This window comes from Aquarana catesbeiana, linkage group LG10 (assembly GCF_042186555.1).
Source record: "Aquarana catesbeiana isolate 2022-GZ linkage group LG10, ASM4218655v1, whole genome shotgun sequence".
NCBI classification, from domain to species: domain Eukaryota; kingdom Metazoa; phylum Chordata; class Amphibia; order Anura; family Ranidae; genus Aquarana; species Aquarana catesbeiana.
The window spans coordinates 204,258,203-204,271,642 of NC_133333.1; the positions used below are offsets into that span (position 1 = coordinate 204,258,203).

The window sequence follows — 13,440 nt, forward strand, 5'->3', positions numbered from 1 at the left end:
GGATGGCTCTCTCTCTCCCCCTGACAGACGAGGATTACAGCGATCCGCATGAGGATAAATCATTATATTCCTATGACCTCTTACTATCTTAGGCGCCTTTTTCTTTCCTTTATGCCTACCCTAGTCTCATCATTCAGTAGACTCTGGCAGCCAACTCCAGCCTTCCTCTGGTCCTCCTCCAGACCCTGCATTTTCTGCTTTCTAGCTACGCCCACAGGTTCTTCCCAGTGTTCTGTCAGAATCGGCAACCGGTCAGATTAAGTAACAGAAGTGACGTTCCGTCAGCTGCGCATGCGTTCCATTGTCACCAGGTTTGCTCATCTGACAGAACACCTGCAGTCAGAAGAAGGTGGCAGCAGACACACCCAGCTCCGTCTTGGATTTTCATTTGATCGCTGTAAAAATGACAATGGTCCCAAAAATGTGTCAAAATTGTCCGATGTGTCCGCCATAATGTCGCACTCACGATAAAAAAAAAAAAAATCGCAGATCGCCGCCATTACTAGTAAAAAAAAAAAAATTAATAAAAATGCCATAAAACTATCCCCTATTTTGTAGACGCTATAACTTTTGTGCAAACCAATCAATAAACGCTTATTGCAATTTTTTTTACCAAAAATATGTAGAAGAATACGTATCGGCCTAAACTGAGGAAAAAAAATGTTTTTTTATATATTTTTTGGGGGATATTTATTATAGCAGAATTAAAAAATAATGCGTTTTTTTTAAAAATTGTCGCTCTATTTTTGTTTATAGCGCAAAAAATAAAAACCGCAGAGGTGATCAAATGCAACCAAAAGAAATCTCTATTTGTGGGAAAAAATAGGACGTCAATTTTGTTTGGGAGCCACGTCGCACGACCGCGCAATTGTCAGTTAAAGCGACGCAGTGCAGAATCGCAAAAAGAGCTCTGGTTGTCTGGGGCTTAAGTGGTTAAACACTAGGAGAAGCCGACAGCTGCGGAGGCTGATTGCTGCACTGAGTGCTACTAAAGTTTAGGGCAGCATGGGCCCATGGACGAAAGCAGAGGTCCAAGATTCAAGCTTCAAGGGTCGTCAAATTCAAACTTGGGGGGTAGGTAACTGAAGTCCTACCCCACCACTGGTCAAAATTTGGGGTTCCTACGACCTATGGTTTTGGAGATACGGAGCTCCTTGTGCAGCCTGTGAGAAGCTACATTCAGAGCGGCCAGTTTAAATACAAGCTGGCACACTCTGTTTGCAGCAGTCTGAGAGGATGAGCTCACAGTGCCTCTCACTTCTTGTTAGAAGCACTGAGCTCAATGGACAGCTTGGAGCTTTGGACCAATGGTAAAGCACCATTGGAACAAGCTGTCCAATAAAAATGCTGCAGTTGAGGCATGCCTCTCACTGCAGTGTCATAGAAGGGGGCATGTGTCAAAAAGACAAATAATCCCTTCCAGCCCAGTCCTCTTAAAGTGGTTGTAAACCCTTTACAACCACTTTATACTACAGGCAAGCCTATAATTAGGCTTACCTGTAGCTACACTGGATATCTCCTGAACCTGCACGGTTTAGGAAATATCCCCTTTATTTGCATGTGCCGACGTCATTGGCGGAAGTATAGGGGTCTCTGAGGTCGCCATGGCGACTGGGCCCCATGCTGCAGGGGGCCCTTGAGGGCCCCCCTGTTTATCTTGATAGGAGCGGGGCAGCTGAGATCGTTCTCCCCGATCGTCCGCCGAACTGTAATCGGCACTGTGCGGGGAGCCTGTCACACTGTTCTAAAGTGAAAGCAGTGTGTGCTGTGCTCTTTGTCTCCCCCTACAGTGCAGTACCCGGCAGGAAGAGGTGAGGTAAAGCGCTGCCGTTTTTAAAAAGGCTTTCTGTAAGTGTGTGTTCTTATGTGTGTTTATGTGTGTATTTATATATGTGTTTGTGTGTGTATATACAGTATATGTGTGTGTATGTGTGTGTTTACGTGTATGTGTGTGTGTTTAGATGCAGTGGCGGCCCATGCATTAAGGGCGCACAGGCGCCGCCCCCCTCTCTCCAGCCACCCCTCTATCACCAATAGATAGATTCATGCATTGCATGAATCTATCTATAGCGGCAGCTGCCACCCCCTATTCAGGCGCCCAGCCCCTTTTTGGGCGCAGGGAACCTGAATTACAGCGTTGGGGGGGGGGGGGGGGGGGGGTGTTTTTGAAGCACCGGATTAGAGCCATAGGCTCTAATAGGCATCAAAAAAGGTGACCTCACAGGTCACTCAGCTGTGTTAGAAAAGCGAATGACTATCGCTTTCCTAACACTAAACTGCCTCTCCACCAATCAGGTGCTCGGGTCTGTTACCCGTCACCTGATTGGCTGAAACAACAGGCGCCGCTATTGGACGCCTATCAGGAGGGGAGGACGGGAGATGTGGACAGCAGGAGACGCATGGAGGACCCCACTCGTCGCGTCGACCGATGAGCGGTCGGGGGTCACACTGGGAGCATTCAAGGGCACACTGGCAGCATTTAATGGGCACACTGGCAGCATTTGATGGGCACACTGGCAGCATTTGATGGGCACACTGGCAGCATTTGATGGGCACAGTGGCAGCGTTTGGCACAGTGGCAGCGTTTGATGGAACACTGGTAGTATTTAATGGGCACAGTGGCAGCGTTTGATTGCACAGTGGCAGCATTTGATGGGCACACTGGCAGCATTTAAAGGGCACACTGGCAGCATTTAATGGGCACACTGGCAGCATTTGATGGGCACACTGGCAGCATTTGATGGGCACAGTGGCTGCGTTTAATGGAACAGTGGCAGCATTTGATGGGCACACTGGCAGCGTTTGATGGGCACAGTGGCTGCGTTTGAGGGGCACAGTGGCTGCGTTTGAGGGGCACAGTGGCAGCGTTTGATGGCACACTGGCAGCATTTAAGTGGCACAGTGGCTGCAATTGATGGCACAGTGGCTGCATTTGATGATTTTTTTTCAAAAAATGTTTGCGACCCCAAAAAAATTTTGAGCACCAGCCGCCACTGTTTAGATGTATGTATGCACATTTTATGTATGCACGTTTAATCCTGACACCCTATATGTGTACAATCAGAACTGATTTTCTTTTCTTGCTTGTTCAAAGTACCAGCAACAAAATGCTGTTCCTCTGAAAAGCGATCCATGCTCAGATCACTTTTCAGAAGCATTTGACAGCCGGTAAAGAGGCAATATGTTGCCTCCTGACCACCTGTTTTAACCCCTTAAAGTGATTGTAAAGGTTTTTTTTTTTTAAATAACAAACATGTCATACCTTCATTGTGCAGTTAGTTTTGCACAGAGTGGCCCCGAACACCGACTTCTGGGGTCCCTCGGCGGCTCTCGCGGCTCCTCCTCTTATCAGACATCCCCCTAGGAAAAGTGCTGTCCAGGGGTCAGGGGGGCCCTTCACGATTTCTTGCATTGGGGCCCTGAAGGTTTTAGTTACGCCACTGGTCATTGGCACATGCGCACTTAAGCAAACTGAAGCAAGGGCACGTACGTGCCGTGGGTTCAGTTGTACTGTGCCGTTACCGGCGGCTCCGGCACACATGCGCAGGAGAGACATCATCGTGGCTCCGGCCAACAGCGCCGGAGCCGCGATACCCAGAAGTAACCCCCCAGAGAGATGTCGGGTGGGGGCTTCGATCTCAGGTAAGTAATTCATAATGAGCTAGTATGCTATGCATACTAGCTCATTATGCCTTTGTCTTGCAGGTTTTTTTTTTTTTTTTTGGGAGTTTTTTTTTTAAAAGGGTTTACAACCACTTTAACTAGAAGGAAAAAACATGGGTTTATTGGTATAAAATTTACCCACAATCCCATTTTTATTTCACAAAGTTAAGAGAGAGAATGAGAATCTGCTGATGAAAAGGTACTTTTTTAATCACGCTAAATCATATATTTATATGCTATATGTTATAATATAATAATTTATTATTTATCTATTTACGGTGAAATTACTGGTTGGAAGTTATAACTTCAAACTTCAGTATTTGTCCGCTAAGCCACCCGTATATTACCTACTTATGGTAATTAACCCCTTGACACCCAGGCCAATTCTGACACTTCTCTCCTACATTTAAAAATCATAATTTTTTTGCTAGAAAATTACTCAGAACCCCCAAACATTATATATATTGTTTTAGCAGATACCCTAGAGAATAAAATGGTGGTCATTGCAATTTTCTATGTCACACGGTATTTGCACAGCCATTTTTCAAACACGTTTTTTTTTAAAGAAACTGTTTCATGAACATACAAAAAAAAAAAATTAAAAAACACTAAAGCTAGCCCCATTTTGTTTGTATAATGTGAAAGATGATGTTACGCCGAGTAAATAGATACCTAACATGCCACGCTTTAACCACTTCTGGAATATTGTTATGGCAGCAGCCATCTGCCATAACCCCGGTATCCTCTTTTTCGTCCGGCAGTCCGGTATCCGATAATAGTGGTCTCTGCAGCGGATTCGCTGCGAGATCACTTTTATCAGCGGCGGGAGAGGGCCCTCCCCTCCCACCGCGCTTCAGTGCCCCCTTACTGGAGCTGTCGGCAGCGGCGGAGGCGATCGGATGTTGATCCATGCTGGGTATAGAGACGAGTGAGTGGAAGATGGCCCCCACCTGTCTCCATACTATTGCAGGGCGGAAGCGACGTCAAAATGTTACTTCCGCCCATAGCTCTTAAAGGGACATTTTTCTTTTAGATCACATTTTTTTTTTTTTTTTTTTTTTTTTTGCAATTTAGTGTAAATATGACATCTGAGGTATTTTTGACCCCAGATCTCATATTTAAGAGGTCCTGTCATGCTTTTTTTTCTATTACAGGGGATGTTTACATTCCTTGTAATAGGAATAAAAGTGACACATTTTTTTTTTAAAGAACAGTGTAAAAATAAAAAATAAAAGGTAAAATTAATAAGAAAAAAAAAAAAGATTTTAAATGTGCCCCGTCTCAACGAGCTCGCGTGCAGAAGCAAACACATACGTGAGTAGCGCCCGCATATGAAAACGGTGTTCAAACCACACATGTGTGGTATCGCCGCGATCGGTAGAGCGAGAGAAATAACTCTAGCCATAGACCTCCTCTGTAACACAAAACATGCAACCTGTACAATTTTTTAAACGTCGCCTATAGAGATTTTTAAGGGTAAAAGTTTGTTGCCGTTCCACGAGCGGGCGCAATTTTGAAGCGTGACATGTTGAGTATCAATTTATTCGGCGTAACATTATCTTTCACAATATAAAAAAAAATTAGGCTAACTTTACTGGTGTCTTATTTCTTAATTCAAAAAAGTGTATTTTTTCCAAAAAAAGTGCCGCTTGTAAGACCGCTGCGCAAATACGGTGTGACAGAAAATATTGCAACGACTGCCATTGTATTCTCTAGGGTGTTAGAAAAAAAATGTATAATATTTGGGGGTTCTAAGTAATTTTCTAGCAAAAAAAAAAAAACAGTTTTTAACTTGTAAACAACAAATCTCAAAAAGAGGCTCAGTTCTTAAGTGGTTAAAATTGCGCACACTTGTGGAATGGCGCCAAACTTCAGTACTTAAAAATCTCCATAGGCGACATTGTAAAAATTTTTCCAGGTTACATGTGTAGAGATACAGAGGAGGTCTAGTGCTAGAATTATTGCTCTCGCTCTAACGATCGCAGTGTATGTAACCTGTGTGTATCTGGCTCTGATACTAGCCAGTGCCTTGCCAGCCACTGAACTCACCGCACGTCCCTGAGTGCATACTGGCCCAATGCATGTACTCAATGCACCCTCCAGCCCCACCCAGCAGCAGCTGATAGTCTCTCATAGAGTTTATCAGAGTGCCTGCAGTGGGGCTGAATGGTACACCTCTGCCTTCTGCCACACATCTTATCACTGGACCCGTATGCATTGGAGCTCATTGTTCTGCATGCATTTTCTACAATAATATACTATACCAATTATGGATGCGTCTGATGGAGGAGTCTGCTCACATAGTAGTTGCAGTGACAGCAAAGAGTTAATTTATGCTGGGACTTTTCCAAGTTTGTGAAGTTTACACACGGAAAAGGAAGTGAAAGCAGGCACGCAGAATGCGATCAGAATCACGGAGTCAGGCTGCAGATTGACCAATCTTCCTCATCTTCTTTAATAGGAAGGACACACAGTCCTATAATACCGAGTCCCAGAGCTGTGTGCAGACGCCATGACACCCGGGCTCATGTGAATGACGCCCTTTGCTCCAGTTCCCACCCATTGTGTCAATTAAAGCTACACTCCGCAAATATTGTCTACATAGAAAAGGCGTGTATATGTTTGCAGCTGGATCTTGGTGTGCTTTGTGTATTTCTTCCAGATCTGTGCAGTAATCCATTGTGAAACAGAGCGCTAAATAAAGAAGAGAGGGATGGGTTTATATAAACATAAAATGGTATAGTGCTCTACATAAAATGGCATTTCATTAGTGCCACAAAAATCATAAATAATTATAAATAAAACCCCTGCAGGGGCTGCTGTCCACGGGCTTGTTTTTTTTTTTTTTTTTATTGGGGAAAACGAATGCTGCGTACACACGATCGGAAATTCAGCAAAACTCTGATGTGAGCTTTTTGTCGGAAAATGCGACCGTGTGTATGCTCCATCGGGCTTTTGCTGGCGGAATTTTGCCAGCAATAGATTGAGAGCATGTTCTCTATTTTTCGGTCAGGAAAAGTTCCTATCCGAAAATGCGATTGTCTGTACAAATTTCGACGCGCAAAATTCCTACGCATGCTCGGAAACAATTCGATGCATGCTCGGAAGCAGTGAACTTCATTTTCTCGGCTCGTCATAGTGTTGTACCTCACCGCGTTCTTGATGGTTGAAAGTTCAGAAAACGTTTGTGTGACCGTGTGTATGCAAGGCAAGCTTAAGCGGAATTCCGTTGGAAAAAACGTGGATGCGCTCGTGTGTACGGGGCATAACTTGGATAGGGTGTAGGGATTATGGGATGCCCAACTTGACTTGTAGAACAACATATGAGGACAACTTCCTTCCTATATACAAAGAAAAGGTCCTGGACTGTTCTCCTCACTCGAAACCTCCAGTCTCTTGGATCAGTGGCAAAGTCCCTTACGGACCAGGAGCTCTCTGCCCCCTTTGGAAAATAGCACAAAATATTGAGAATCTGCATGCAGGAGTATCTCCTCTCCTTTGTAGAACTGCTCCCAGCTCCACCACCTGCAGGTACTACCAGCCCTCCTGGCTGCTTGTCTACCAGCCCACCTGTCTGCTCCGAAGATCTCTCAGGGCAAGGGATGAATGGTTAACCACAGCGCTGTCCTTTTTTTTCGTTTCATTCATTTTTTTTGGTTTCTTTTTTTCGTTTATCAGATCATTTGTTTTGATCGTCATATGTTACTTCGGATCATTCATAACTTCAGATGCATTTGTATTCGTTCCATTCGTTTAGATGCGGCATTCGTTACTTCGGATAATTCATATCTTTGGATGCATTTGTATTCGTTACTTTTACTGACAGTTACTTTAGCCAAATAAAAGTAATACAAATTTAAATCTAATCTATTCCAAATTAGCTGCTATGGTGCAGAGTCCTGAATAGAAGAATTACTGACTTCATCTATTTTACCTAGAATTTACAGTGTCTCACAAAAGTGAGTACACCCCTCACATTTTTGGAAATATTTTATTATATCTACACTGCATCAAATTTGTCTGCATGGCTGCCATCCCAGAAGGAAGCCTCTTCTAAAGATGATGCATTATGCCATGTACACACGACTGGACGTTTCAACCGGACTGGTCCATCGGACCTTCAGCTGACTTTTTCTGACGAAAATCAGACGGATTTTAGATTTGGAACATGTTTCAAATTTTTCCGACGGACTCGAGTCCGGTCGAAAAATCCGTTTGTCTGTATGCTAGTCTGACGGACAAAAAAGGACGCTAGGGCAGCTATTGGCTACTGGCTATGAACTTCCTTATTCTAGTCCCTTCGTACATCATCACGTTCATACCAACAGACTTTAGTCCGTTCATGTGAGGGCAAGTCCGGTCATCCGAAAGTCCGTCGTAAAGCCGTCGAAAGTCCATCAGAAAGACCATCGGACCTTTGATGTTGAAAAGTCCACCCGTGTGTACGTGGCTTAAGAAAGCCCGCAAACAGTTTGCTGAAGACAAGAAGACTAAGGACATGGATTACTGGAACCATGTCCTGTGGTCTGATAAGACCAAGATAAACTTATTTGGTTCAGATGGTTTCAACCGTGTGTTGTGGCAAAAAGGTGAGGAGGAGTACAAAGACAAGTGTGTCTTGCCTACAGTCAAGCATGGTGGTGGGAGTATCATGATTTGGGGCTGTATGAGTGCTGCCGGCACTGGGGAGCTACAGTTCATTGAGGGAACCATTAGTGCCAACATGTACTGTGACATAGTGAAGCAGAGCATGAAAAACTGATGTTTTCTATGGGCCCTGGCGCTTATCCAGTGCGAAAAATCCCCAGTTGCTGCACTAGGTGTAAAGGAGTCCCCCCCCTCCCGCACGAAAAAAGCCCCCCTCTTCCTCCCGAGTCAGTCTATTCATTGCCGGAGGTTGCTGGCTGCAGCAGCGTCTCTCACATGGAGCACAGCGTGTGCTCACAGTTCCCCCCTCCCCTCTGCACAGACAGGAGGGAGAGAGAACTTGTCAGCGTCTCCTCCTGTGTTGTTGTGGGATTGTGGCTTCAGTGGACAGACTCAGCTACAGTCTGCATATCCTGGAGGGTGAGAGTAAAATCCCCATCCTCTTCACTGTCTCTCCTTGAAAACCTCACACAGGGCTTATCTGTGCTCCAACTTTGTTTCTCCTATCATCTCCCTGTTATCTGAAATAAGGACTCTCTGATAATTAACCCTCTGTGTCCTTGCTGTGCGTCAATGGGCACATGTACACTGCTGCTTACATTTATGGTTAACTCTTTACAGCTCAATATCTGCAGGCTGGTGCTTCTGGTATCAATGGAATCTCATAGTTGCCAACATTGCAAAAAAAATATGTGGGACACTTTTTTGGCTGTAGGCGGAGCCGTACAATAATTAGGGGGTGGGGCATTCGTTTGCAGGTGTGGTTTAGCAAAAAAATATATAAGTGCGTCGCGCTGCGGCAAAAATTGGTGTGGTTTACGTGAAATTGTGGGCGTGGCTTAAATTGGCGTGGCTCAAGAGGGTGTGGTTAGAGTCTGAGATGAATGAGGGATGGAGAGGGAAAGGGGGAGAGGGAAAGGGGGAGAGGGGAATGACAGGACAGCAGCCCCAGATCCTACACAATAAAAATATGTGTATTCTAGAAAGTTTAACAATCAGCAGATAAAGATACTCCAAACACTTGGTGTTGGCACTTCAATCATCCTGGCACCATGGTTGTTATGGTGTCAGGATGATTGAATCGCATTATTTCTATTATTACAATGTAATATAAAATTAAATCATTCAACTCACCATAATGCAGAATCAGTGGGAGCCCTGAGCGTGTCACTAGCCACCAGCAGAGTCTGTCCTTGCATCAGGTGCCCCCAGCAGAGTCAGTATAGACCCCTTCAGTGCAGACCCCCCTCCAACAGTGCAGACCCCCTCCATCAGTGCAGACCCCCTCATTGCAGACCCCCTCCATCAGTGCAGACCCCCTCCATCAGTGCAGACTCCCTCCATCAGTGCAGACCCCCTCATTGCAGACCCCCTCCATCTGTGCAGACCCCCTCCATCAGTGCAGACCCCCTCATTGCAGACCCCTTCCATCAGTGCAGACCCCCTCCATCAGTGCAGATCCCCCTCCATCAGTGCAGACCCCCTCCATCAGTGCAGACCCCCTCATTGCAGACCCCCTCCATCAGTGCAGACCCCTCCATCAGTGCAGACCCCCTCATGGCAGACCCCCTCCATCAGTGCAGATCCCCCTCAATCAGTGCAGACCCCCCCTTCAGTGCAGACCCCCCCCTGACCAGGAGCGGCTGGTGTTCTGCCGAGAAAGTTCCCCTCGGCAAGTAAGGACCCCCTGTACTGCGCAGGCGCAGCGCTTGCACAGTACGAGCCGGCGGAAATAGCCGAGCTGGGGAACTTTTCGGCAAGACACCGGCACCGTGTGTTCAATGGAGAGGGGAGGGGCTGATCCGTGCAGCTAAAGAAGCCGATTCATTGGCTGCACGGATCGAGCCCCCTTCCTCTCTCCACTGAACACTAGGGGGAAGATCGAGCGGCGGCACCGGCGGCCATATTGCTGGAGCCAGCTGCTCCAAAAATTAAAAAAAACAACATTCCCGATTTTCCTGATGGAAATCCCTATTCGGGACATCCTCCAATCGGGACGAGGGTCCCAAAATCGGGATTGTCCCGGGAAAATCGGGACTGTTGGCAACTATGGCATTTAAGACCTTAGTGTCTGTGTATATGTGGTAAACCTTTCATAGCTCCTTGTATCTCTTCGCCCTGGTTCAAATTGATGCTACTTTGAAATCACACTATTTCACTTGAAGTAGCGCAATTTCAAAGTAGCAAGGTCAGCGCGATTTCAGTTGCTACTTGATAGACGTCTGTGTGGCTTCATTCACAGATGTTTATTTAAGTCGCACCTGAAATTGGCAAAAGTAGTACAGAAACTACTTTTGCAAATTGGTGCGACGCTGCAAAATCAGTGTCGCACCGATTGGAACAGTGCCATTGCCTCCAATAGGCGCGACTTGTCATGCGATTTGATCTCTCAAATTGCATGACAAATCGCTCCAATATGAACCTAGGCTTAGGCTCAGTTCACACTGGAACCGGCCTCGGATCTCACAGGAACGCTATGCATCCCTGTTCTCCATTTCAGGGACCGAATCTTTGCCTGAATTCGGCATTGAAACAGAGCCAAAGACGCATAGCGTTTCTGTACAGACTACTCCACAGCCGCCCCCGGAGATATGTGAACCGGCTCAATAGAGAGCCAGTCACTTTCTCCTGCTACTTGGAAGTGCATTTGGAAGTGCAATCGCTGTAAATCTGAGGGGAAGATCTGAAATGAGGGGAAGCTCTGCTGATTTAATCATCCAATCCTATGCAAGCAAAAATGCTGTTTTTTATTTTCCCTGCATGTCCCCCTTCAGATCTACAACGACTGCACTTCCAAGTGCACTTGCAGTGCACTTGTAGTGCAAAGTGGATTTTCCTTTAGTAAATAAACCCCTCTGAGTCTGCTACAATGGCACTGGACTAACAGACCGCTTTAAGCCCTGGTTCACATTGGTACTATTTGACATGCGATTTGACATGTCAAATTGCATGTCAAATCGCCGGCAATGGTACGGTCCTAATCACTGCTGCATTTGTGGCGCTGCACCGATTTCAAAAAGAAGTTTCTGTACTACTTTTTGCGATTTAGGGCTGCGATTTACATTGACATCTGCACAGATGTCTCTGAAATCGTGGCCGAAATCAGGACTGACATGCAGGAGTGAATTTGTGCGGCTTCATTACCGCAGCTAAGTGTGAACCTGGGCTAAGGCTCATTTAGATGTTCTCTGACAACAGTCCTGTGTGCTGCGCTGTTGTTTTCTGCGCCTGCATCCACCATGGAGCTGCGTGCAGGAAGCCTATACACTGTCTGTGTTCAGATTTTGAAATGCGATTGTGTCTGTACAGCTGCTGTATCTGCATCCACTTCTTTTAGTGCTTTTTGCATTTTTCAGATTTGCACTACAGTCCATTTAACATGGTTTCCTATGGAACACGTTCTGTAATGCAAATCTACAAAATGCAAAAAGCACTAAAAATGCATAGGTGTGAATCCTTAGGCCTCCTTTTGCTTCCCGTGCAGCAAGCTGACGTGTCCAGATTCACACCCTACCTTATGGAACTTCGCTTTATTTGATGGCCTCCCATCTCGCCTCTGTTAAATAAACATAATAAATCATTAAAGAGGAGTTCCACCCAGGGGGTCCAGTAAAAAAAAAAAAAAAATTAAAAGTCAGCAGCTACAAATACTGCAGCTGCTGACTTTTAATTGGACACTTACCTGTTCCTGGGTCCAGCGATGCGGGGGATCGAAGCCCCGCTCGTCTCCCCCTCCGTTCAGCGGCGCCGGCATTGCAACTGTGGGCGCCGGGCTGTGGCTGATTGGGCGCTCAGTCACCTGGGACCTGTAATGGGTCCCAGATGATTGACAGGAGGGAGGGAGCAGAGCGGAGCCCTTCCTGTGCCGAGGGGGAAGTGATGTCACCAGCCCAGACACTGGAAGGGGCAGACTACAAGGGACCCCCTAGCAACAGGCATTTAGAGGTAAGTTAAAAAAAAAAAAAAAAAAATATCCAAATGTTTTTTTTTTTTTGTTTTTTAGGATTATTCATGTATTTTTGTTTTTTTGGGTGGAACCCCACTCTAAGATGCGCTGTATCACCATAACTGAGTAAAACTGTTACCACTAAATAATAACTCAATAATTGGTATGCAATGGATATGACAAAATTTGAAAAACCAAAAATAAGCATAAATTAGGAGTGTTTGCATAAAAAAAACAAAAAAAAAACCTATTGCAAAAGAATCCGCAAAGTGAAAAACAAATGTGTCCAATCAAAGAAAAAATAGAAACAATGTTCCACAGCTCTTGTACTGTATTCACAAAAGAAAAGGTGGTAGAAAAAGGGAAATATCTGTGTCAATAAATGCAACTTCCCATCTGTAATTCCAGTTGAATGATCGTGACGAGAATCAATTGCTTCCACATGAAGAAAATGTCACCACCGTGCTGACTGAATAACAAGCCGCTTACCAGACAAAATGATCCCACCAAGGAATCATATTCGTCTGTATGAATCCTCCTTGCAGATCCAGCTAATTGTCGGCTCTTTAAGACGCTGTAGCCCGCAGCATGTCCCCGGAGCCGATGCGTGTGCCCGGCGGGCTCGATGCCTGCCGGGCACCCGCGATCGCTCGTGACAGAGCGAGAACCGGGATCTGTGTGTATAAACACACAAATCCCAGTCTGTCAAGGGAGAGGAGACAGATTGTGTGTTCCTACTAAGTAGGAACAATGATCTGCCTCCTCCTCTAGTCAGCCACTTTCCCCCCACAGTTAGAACACATCTAGGGATCACAGTTAACCCCTTGATCGCCCCCTAGTGTTAACCCCTATCCTGCCAGTGACATTTATACAGTAATCAGTGGCTATTTTTAGCTGTATAAATGTCAATGGTAACGAAAAAGTGTCAAAAGTGTCTGATCTGTCTGCTGCAATGTCGCAGTCCTGATAAAAATCGCAGATCACCACCATTACTAGTAAAAAAAAAAAAAAATGATAAAAATGCCATTAATCTATCCTTATTTTGTAGACACTATAACTTTTGCGCAAACCAATCAATATACGCTTATTGCATTTTTTTTTTTTTACCAAAAATATGTAGAAGAATACATATCAGCCTAAACTGAGGAAGAAATTTGTTTTTGTTTTTTATTTGGGGAATATTT

At 45.3% G+C, this 13,440-nt stretch overlaps 2 protein-coding genes across 2 annotated transcripts in view; one reads left to right on the forward strand and one right to left on the reverse strand.

Annotated features, from left to right (window-relative positions):
• LOC141111127 (F-box only protein 6-like) overlaps nt 1–6,227 on the reverse strand; it is a 51,692-nt gene extending 45,465 nt beyond the window's left edge. Inside the window, exon 1 of the mRNA XM_073603164.1 lies at nt 5,964–6,227. The gene's annotated coding sequence lies outside the window, so the exon portion shown is untranslated. The remainder of the gene's footprint in view (nt 1–5,963) is intronic.
• Nucleotides 1–13,440, forward strand: part of LOC141111128 (F-box only protein 6-like) — a 128,337-nt gene that overhangs the window by 83,188 nt on the left and 31,709 nt on the right. The gene's annotated exons all lie outside the window — the stretch shown is intronic.